Here is a 9,794-nt window from a genome sequence, read left to right on the forward strand (position 1 = left end):
TTATAAGTTTTGCTGACGCACCAACTGCATTGAGCGTTAAATCCGCATTGATCCTCAAGTCGCATTTTAAATTAGCACTAAGTATAAATTCGCCACCTAATAAAGAAGAGATTAGGAACAATTTGGTCTCTTTCGGGTTGGATACTATATTTGGAAAAGATATATTCCGAAATAAGAAGGGATATCACGAATGAAAGGGAAGCGATCGAGGTTAAGTTCCTAAAAATACGTTCTAAGGGTAAGCAACGAAGTTTTGGTACATCTCAAATGTAAAGGCTATTTAAGTGTCGTCTATAAAATAAGTTACGAAACGATCGAGGATTTCCGAAGCAACATTTACTACCACAGTTACTCTTACTATAATAAAACAATATTCGAAGAATATATATATTTAGAGAGTCATTGTCGCAAATGGAGGCGATGCAAGTTTATGATAAATTAAATCACCTTGTCTAGATAACAATTTGAGTGACTAGAAATGATAAGTAATCTCACTATTATCAAAATGTGTAATAATTCCAAGATAATGAAGATACATGTGTGGCGATCAAACGAAGTAGTAAAATAATAAAAAGATAAATTAAAGTTAAATGTTTAAGTCGTCATTAAGGGAAATTTTTTTTATAGAAATATTGACTTTAGGCTTTTTGTAAAATTGACTAATTGCCTAAGTCAAGACAAATACAAGTTTAAGAGGAGTCAGAATATTTATGAAAACAAGTTTGAGAGTTTAGGAACTCACTGAAAATAGCAAAGTAGAATGCTATTTTTAAGAAATGAATAAAAATACCGATCATTGAAAATAGTGCATTCTTAGTTTAGTGTTTCTACAAAAACAATCATTTAGAAAATAGATAATCGTAAAATTCAAAACTTTTGATGTATTTAAAGAAAAGAAGAAACATAAGGATACATATCCTTCACATATATTTTTCGGATATAGAAAAATTATAAGCATAAGGGTATTCATCTTTGTATTACTTATAAGGAAAAATACAATGAAACTTGCATTTTAAATCAAGTTTCCGAATTTAGAACGAAATAGCAAATGTAAATAAGGATTACTTATTTATTGTAGATTTCAAAATAAAAACAAGATGTATATGGTAAATGGCGTAATTGAATATATCAAAGTTGACTAAATCAAAATTATGCCTCACAACTATACACATATTAATCGCTCAAAACGAAAGGGTAGACTTCTAGTCTTTATGTATACGGACATGATACCAAGAGAAGCAAAATAGACAGAAACAAAGTTAGACAATGTATTATGTTACTATTATGGGCGTGCGAGATCTAAAATCAAAAAGAGAGCGAGAAATCAAGTTCGGGGGAAAGAAAAAGGAAGGTAGCGGCGGCAATGATTGTTATTGTTAGAATTATAAGAACAATACATATAGGTAGATTTAACACCAGGTTGAGATATATTTCAAACTTAAATATTTGATGTATATTGATGGTTACATAGAAATGAAGAAGTTTTAAAGTGTTTGCTAAAAATTCATGAGTTATCTATTAAATTAAAAATCCATTTGTGAAAAAGAAGAAGCACTACAATTGGTAATTGAAAATCTGATAGTGTTGACCTTTTAGACTAAAGTCCAACAATCGTTAAAACGGATAAGGTAAAGACTTAACATATTTAGATGAATAATTGTGCATTGTCGAAAGTGCGTCACTGGAAGTTTAAAAGTGAACACTAAGTTTTGCAATTCTTTAAATTTTAGAAACTTTACAAAGTATAAAAGTAATTTGAAATAAAATAAATAAATGAGGTATGTTGGAAATGTAGGAATTAGAGATTTCTTATAAACATGTTTGAATTAGGAAGTTGTAAAAATACCATGTTGGGTTTCAGGAAAACACATTTAAGTGAAGTAAAGTGCCTAAATGAGAAAGTGGTCAAAAGAGCCAAAACAAAACTCGTTTGAAAGATCCGGTGAAGCTTTTACACGTAATATGAACTTCAATGTCATATGTCTAAGTTTTATAGCATAGAATTTAAACACTTTTATAAAAGAAAATGTTTCTAAGTTTTTCGAAAACGTGTCAAAATGGTAATCAAGGTTTAAAATGGTCTATATGCCCTTAAAAGCACATCTATCCATTGAAATGGATTGAAATGAAATTGAAATAGCAAGGTTAAAACCAATATTGGTTAAATTGAGTTTTGAAGAAAAATGTTAAGTTAAAACAAGTTGTCAACAGATTTTAGTGAGTTAAATAAAACCGATGACGTGAAATATCTTTTTGATGGAAGATTAAGAAGGAACAGGTAGACTAGTGTAGCTGATCGTACCTAAATACTAAGGCGAGTAACGATGTCTTTACCCCAAAATAAAGGACAAGAAAAATTGTTAGTAAAACGTTTTATGGTGTCAATGCAGTTTATGACCTTTTATAGAGGTCAAAGGGATATCCTATGTTAAGTTTTAAGCTCAAGGTGGAAACAACCTAGAGCTAAATCGTAGCGTAGTAATAAGGTCTCACGTATGGATTAAACCTCCGTGTCTCCTCGTGAGTCGAATTCGGAATGCCTGCCAATGATATCCAAGTGATTACTTAGTGGCGACTCATCTATCTCCTTACGCGATGCTCCAATTATCATTCGTGTCGATATCGAAACGCTTTTTCCTAGTTGTAACTCTAGTACGAAGACGATGAAGAGGTATTGAGGAATAATTGGTATAGGTTTCGACTTATGATTATTACTAGTGTATATCTAGCTGCTAACCTTACATCTAAAGTCAATAGCTACCAAGGAATACTCATTCTCAGTACTAAGTGCATTGCTCCTAGAGTGGCTAGTGATATAACCTAAGTGGTTAACCTAGCACTTGATAAGGGATAAGAATATTTCTAAATAAAGGCATTGTTATAACAGTGAACTTAGTTTCTAAGTGTATCTAGATGAATGCCTATAATATGCAATGCCCGTACGCACACCGAAAAATTTTTGTTTTTCAAAAGTTTAATGTTGAAAATTGTTTTGAACATAATTCTAAACTTTCCCAAACTTTGCATTTCAGTTTTAATTGAAGTCAAAGACCTCAAGATAAATTTTCTTGAATTTTTGATTTGTCTGACTATTTTTCACGATTTTAGTTTCTTGAATAACCATAAAATCATGAAAAATACTAAACAGTTAATAAAAATTACCAAACTTTAGATTTTGGTTCTAAATGTACTAAAAGACTTCTAGATAAATTTTCATGGATTATGAATATGTATAACCATTTTTCACATATTTAATTCTCTAAATAGATACAAATTCATGAAAAATAGAAATCAGTTAAGAAAATACCCCAAACTTTTTGTAACAATGTCATTACACATACTTAAGCTGGGAAAAATATAAAAAGGGGTTTCCAAACTGTTTAACCCAATTTTATGATTTTTATGCATTTATTCTAATAAAAATGGGAATAAATAGAAAACAGTTTCCAAAATTGCCCAAAATTTTTGTAACACTTTTATTATACATGTAGAAGCTGTGAAAAATATAAAAGATATTTTTCAATTAGTCTTTCTATTTTTCTTTGTTTTATCCTCTTAAATAATTATTAATTGGAGAATAATTATTAAACAGTTAAAGTAAATTACCAAAATTTTTTGTAAAGTTCATTTACAGTGTATATAATCTGGGAAAAATCCCAAAGGTGGTTTTCATATAGTGTAATCCGATTTTGTGTATTTAAGTGTATTTAATCTTAGAAAACAGGAGAAAAATAGTATACAGAAGAGAAAAATCTTTAAAATTTTTATGTAGCCTCCTAATGTACTACAAGGTGTTTTGGTAAATTTTCATGAATTTTGGATGAGCAGGACTATTTTTTCTATTTTTAGGCCATTATAAATACAAAAATCGGGGAAAAATAGGAATGCATTATGAAAAATTCTGAAAATATTTTTCTATGTCTTATACCTCTGGTAGCAACTGCGAAAATTCTTATATATCATTTTAAGATTCTCTAAAGTGCTTTTATGATTTACTGAAGCCAAAAAAAAAAAATTAAAAACCATATTAAACAGTAACAAAAACCGATGAAATTTAATGTGGGGTCATTATTTAGCATAGGGGTCATCCACGAATTTAACTAGGATTTATAGACCCCAGAAAGTATTTTATATGATTTATTGCCCTATTTTCTTGCATTAATTATAATAATTCGAGAAAAACGAATTATTTTCTGAAAATTTACAGATCATCTTATATTGTTGGTTGGATTCTGGGAAAAATATCATTTGAACAGAAAAGAAGTTTTAGGTATTTATTTGGGAATAAATCTTTTATGAACATATTTGAAAGTTTTTAACAACAAACTTTGATCATCAAGCATCTAAGCTTGAAGATCATCACATGCATGTTGGTTTGAAGATCATTAATGAGTTTCATATGTTCAAAAATCGTTTTTGATAGAAAACATAGGGTGCATGTGGTGTTTTTCCACCAAAACATGTAGAAAAGTGCATTTCCTTGATTTTGACTTAGGTTTAGGTCCTTGGATTTCACCATTTACAACATGCATGTTGTTTTTGGGTGAAATCCTACCACCATCATCATCAAAACCGTGAGTAGGTGCAAGTGTTCATGATTTTACAATAGAATGGGGTAGAAGATGGAGAAAATCCATGAAAAACAAGTAAAACTTGAAGGAAAAGAGAAGTGGAATGAATGATTTTCGGGTTTACCTTTAAGAATAACATCAAATGTTGAGGTTTTTTTAGTAGAAATGGATGAACTTTTCTGAGATTTTCGTGAGTTTAGAGGGAGAAAGAAGAGAGAATTCAATGAATGATGGTAGAGTGTGAGAGAGAGAATGAAGAGGTGAAGAGTGGGGAGAAGAGAGAAATGATTATGTGTTTTGGGAAGAGGAGGAGGGTCTTGGGAGAGGGGAGGCCGAGATTTTGGGTGAGAGAGGCTCCCTCTCTCTTGTTTCTTTTATAAAAATTTAAATATTTTATAAAAATATCAAACTTTTTATAAAATATACACTAAAATCAAGTTTTTATTCATAAAACCTTTATTTTTGATTTATAAATTAAGGGTAATGTTAATGAGTTAAATTTTATTTGCCTTGAATATATTATACTAATTTTAATTATTATAAGATAATATTACAAGGTTTATAATTATTTTTATAGAATTTTTAAGGTTAAAGTTTGTAAATATGAGTTTTTAGGGCATTTAGGGTTTTTTTTTGGAGTTTAATAAATCTTTGGATATCAAAGTGAATTGTATTTTTGATACTTCAAATTATTTTATGGTATTATAAATCTTTTATAGTTATAAATAATGTTTGTAATTTATTTTTAGCGGTTTATTGGCATTCTATGTAGTGATTCCGAGATTCAAACGAAATTGAGGAATCAAGTATACTAGTCCTACTCTTCAACTTTGACTTAAGTTTCTATGAGACTTTGAACTAACTTCTACTTCTAGGTCAAGTGCATGATGTGTGTATATGATTCATGAAATGTTGTTCGAGTCAAGGAGTGACCCAAATATGGATAGTCACTACAACTCAGTAGATGTAGAAATCACATATCAATGTGAAATCTAAGTACACTATCCATTGATTCTAATTGTTTCCAAGTTTCTAGTAGCTTATAACTTAGCTGCTAGTTACTAATTCTAGTATGTGTAGTGCCTATATGTGCAACTAAGTCTAGTCAAATCTAGAACCGACTCGAATTTTGACGGTTGTCACAGTCTCCCCCGGTTGAAAGAATTTCGCCCGAAATTCAATTCGTGACGTATTCTATTAGAACTCAGCCGAATACAATTGTATAGTTGGAGAGGTGGTGACTTGAAGAGCTCTTTCATTATTTTGGGTTAATTCCTCAAGGGAAGAGCCCAACTCTTTAGCTAGAATCAAATTAATGTTTCCCTAATTCGAATTCTACAGTCTAGATTGCGAGAAATTAGGATCATGGAAATCATGATCCAACCATGGCGACCTAGTTGAAAAAGGTTATATAGTTAGATATTATCTAACTTAAAAGAACGTTATAAGTTTTGCTGACGCACCAACTGCATTGAGCGTTAAATCTGCATTGATCCTCAAGTCGCATTTTAAATTAGCACTAAGTATAAATTCGCCACCTAATAAAGAAGAGATTAGGAACAATTTGGTCACTTTCGGGTTGGATACTATATCTGGAAAAGATATATTCCGAAATAAGAAGGGGTATCACGAATGAAAGGGAAGCGATCGAGGTTAAGTTCCTAAAAATACGTTCTAAGGGTAAGCAACGAAGTTTTGGTACATCTCAAATGTAAAGGCTATTTAAGTGTCGTCTATAAAATAAGTTACGAAACGATCGAGGATTTCCGAAGCAACATTTACTACCACAGTTACTCTTACTATAATAAAACAATATTCGAAGAATATATATATTTAGAGAGTCATTGTCGCAAATGGAGGCGATGCAAGTTTATGATAAATTAAATCACCTTGTCTAGATAACAATTTGAGTGACTAGAAATGATAAGTAATCTCACTATTATCAAAATGTGTAATAATTCCAAGATAATGAAGATACATGTGTGGCGATCAAACGAAGTAGTAAAATAATAAAAAGATAAATTAAAGTTAAATGTTTAAGTCGTCATTAAGGGAAATTTTTTTTTTATAGAAATATTGACTTTAGGCTTTTTGTAAAATTGACTAATTGCCTAAGTCAAGACAAATACAAGTTTAAGAGGAGTCATAATATTTATGAAAACAAGTTTGAGAGTTTAGGAACTCACTGAAAATAGCAAAGTAGAATGTTATTTTTAAGAAATGAATAAAAATACCGATCATTGAAAATAGTGCATTCTTAGTTTAGTGTTTCTACAAAAACAATCATTTAGAAAATAGATAATCGTAAAATTCAAAACTTTTGATGTATTTAAAGAAAAGAAGAAACATAAGGATACATATCCTTCACATATATTTTTCGGATATAGAAAAATTATAAGCATAAGGGTATTCATCTTTGTATTACTTATAAGGAAAAATACAATGAAACTTGCATTTTAAATCAAGTTTCCGAATTTAGAACGAAATAGCAAATGTAAATAAGGATTACTTGTTTATTGTAGATTTCAAAATAAAAACAAGATGTATATGGTAAATGGCGTAATTGAATATATCAAAGTTGACTAAATCAAAATTATGCCTCACAACTATACACATATTAATCGCTCAAAACGAAAGGGTAGACTTCTAGTCTTTATGTATACGGACATGATACCAAGAGAAGCAAAATAGACAGAAACAAAGTTAGACAATGTATTATGTTACTATTATGGGCGTGCGAGATCTAAAATCAAAAAGAGAGCGAGAAATCAAGTTCGGGGGAAAGAAAAAGGAAGGTAGCGGCGGCAATGATTGTTATTTTAGAATTATAAGAACAATACATATAGGTAGATTTAACACCAGGTTGAGATATATTTCAAACTTAAATATTTGATGTATATTGATGGTTACATAGAAATGAAGAAGTTTTAAAGTGTTTGCTAAAAATTCATGAGTTATCTATTAAATTAAAAATCCATTTGTGAAAAAGAAGAAGCACTACAATTGGTAATTGAAAATCTGATAGTGTTGACCTTTTAGACTAGAGTCCAACAATCGTTAAAACGGATAAGGTAAAGACTTAACATATTTAGATGAATAATTGTGCATTGTCGAAAGTGCGTCACTGGAAGTTTAAAAGTGAACACTAAGTTTTGCAATTCTTTAAATTTTAGAAACTTTACAAAGTATAAAAGTAATTTGAAATAAAATAAATAAATGAGGTATGTTGGAAATGTAGGAATTAGAGATTTCTTATAAACATGTTTGAATTAGGAAGTTGTAAAAATACCATGTTGGGTTTCAGGAAAACACATTTAAGTGAAGTAAAGTGCCTAAATGAGAAAGTGGTCAAAAGAGCCAAAACAAAACTCGTTTGAAAGATCCGGTGAAGCTTTTACACGTAATATGAACTTCAATGTCATATGTCTAAGTTTTATAGCATAGAATTTAAACACTTTTATAAAAGAAAATGTTTCTAAGTTTTTCGAAAACGTGTCAAAATGGTAATCAAGGTTTAAAATGGTCTATATGCCCTTAAAAGCACATCTATCCATTGAAATGGATTGAAATGAAATTGAAATAGCAAGGTTAAAACCAATATTGGTTAAATTGAGTTTTGAAGAAAAATGTTAAGTTAAAACAAGTTGTCAACAGATTTTAGTGAGTTAAATAAAACCGATGACGTGAAATATCTTTTTGATGGAAGATTAAGAAGGAACAGGTAGACTAGTGTAGCTGATCGTACCTAAATACTAAGGCGAGTAACGATGTCTTTACCCCAAAATAAAGGACAAGAAAAATTGTTAGTAAAACGTTTTATGGTGTCAATGCAGTTTATGACCTTTTATAGAGGTCAAAGGGATATCCTATGTTAAGTTTTAAGCTCAAGGTGGAAACAACCTAGAGCTAAATCGTAGCGTAGTAATAAGGTCTCACGTATGGATTAAACCTCCGTGTCTCCTCGTGAGTCGAATTCGGAATGCCTGCCAATGATATCCAAGTGATTACTTAGTGGCGACTCATCTATCTCCTTACGCGATGCTCCAATTATCATTCGTGTCGATATCGAAACGCTTTTTCCTAGTTGTAACTCTAGTACGAAGACGATGAAGAGGTATTGAGGAATAATTGGTATAGGTTTCGACTTATGATTATTACTAGTGTATATCTAGCTGCTAACCTTACATCTAAAGTCAATAGCTACCAAGGAATACTCATTCTCAGTACTAAGTGCATTGCTCCTAGAGTGGCTAGTGATATAACCTAAGTGGTTAACCTAGCACTTGATAAGGGATAAGAATATTTCTAAATAAAGGCATTGTTATAACAGTGAACTTAGTTTCTAAGTGTATCTAGATGAATGCCTATAATATGCAATGCCCGTACGCACACCGAAAAATTTTTGTTTTTCAAAAGTTTAATGTTGAAAATTGTTTTGAACATAATTCTAAACTTTCCCAAACTTTGCATTTCAGTTTTAATTGAAGTCAAAGACCTCAAGATAAATTTTCTTGAATTTTTGATTTGTCTGACTATTTTTCACGATTTTAGTTTCTTGAATAACCATAAAATCATAAAAAATACTAAACAGTTAATAAAAATTACCAAACTTTAGATTTCGGTTCTAAATGTACTAAAAGACTTCTAGATAAATTTTCATGGATTATGAATATGTATAACCATTTTTCACATATTTAATTCTCTAAATAGATACAAATTCATGAAAAATAGAAATCAGTTAAGAAAATACCCCAAACTTTTTGTAACAATGTCATTACACATACTTAAGCTGGGAAAAATATAAAAAGGGGTTTCCAAACTGTTTAACCCAATTTTATGATTTTTATGCATTTATTCTAATAAAAATGGGAATAAATAGAAAACAGTTTCCAAAATTGCCCAAAATTTTTGTAACTCTTTTATTATACATGTAGAAGCTGTGAAAAATATAAAAGATATTTTTCAATTAGTCTTTCTATTTTTCTTTGTTTTATCCTCTTAAATAATCATTAATTGGAGAATAATTATTAAACAGTTAAAGTAAATTACCAAAATTTTTTGTAAAGTTCATTTACAGTGTATATAATCTGGGAAAAATCCCAAAGGTGGTTTTCATATAGTGTAATCCGATTTTGTGTATTTAAGTGTATTTAATCTTAGAAAACAGGAGAAAAATAGTATACAGAAGAGAAAAATCTTTAAAATTTTTATGTAGCCTCCTAA

This window comes from Lactuca virosa, chromosome 2 (genome assembly GCF_052849685.1).
Source record: "Lactuca virosa cultivar CGN04683 chromosome 2, Lactuca_virosa_CGN04683_v6, whole genome shotgun sequence".
Classification (NCBI taxonomy): domain Eukaryota; kingdom Viridiplantae; phylum Streptophyta; class Magnoliopsida; order Asterales; family Asteraceae; genus Lactuca; species Lactuca virosa.